This window comes from Carlito syrichta, unplaced genomic scaffold, assembly GCF_000164805.1.
Source record: "Carlito syrichta isolate Samal-C Ts95f unplaced genomic scaffold, Tarsius_syrichta-2.0.1 Scaffold308818, whole genome shotgun sequence".
NCBI lineage: Eukaryota > Metazoa > Chordata > Mammalia > Primates > Tarsiidae > Carlito > Carlito syrichta.
In genome coordinates, this window is record NW_007252914.1 from 476,652 (window position 1) to 476,924 (window position 273).

Sequence of the window (273 nt, forward strand, 5' to 3'; positions counted from 1 at the left end):
TACAGCTTCTCCTTACTAATCTTGGGAGATGATTTAAACAAGGGCAGCTCCAGAACCTCACACTTCTCTTTTCCTCCTTTCATAAGTTATATTCCAAAACCTGATTCTCAAAATCTTGTGCTAATGTTTCTGACTCAGTTGTTCTCAACCTTATGAATAGGAAAACTAAAAATACTGATGTCTAACCTATAGTATGAGAGAGTCCAGCCGGGTTTGGTGGCTCAGCCCGTAATCCCGCGCCTTTGGGAGGCTGAGGTGAGTGGATTGCCTGAG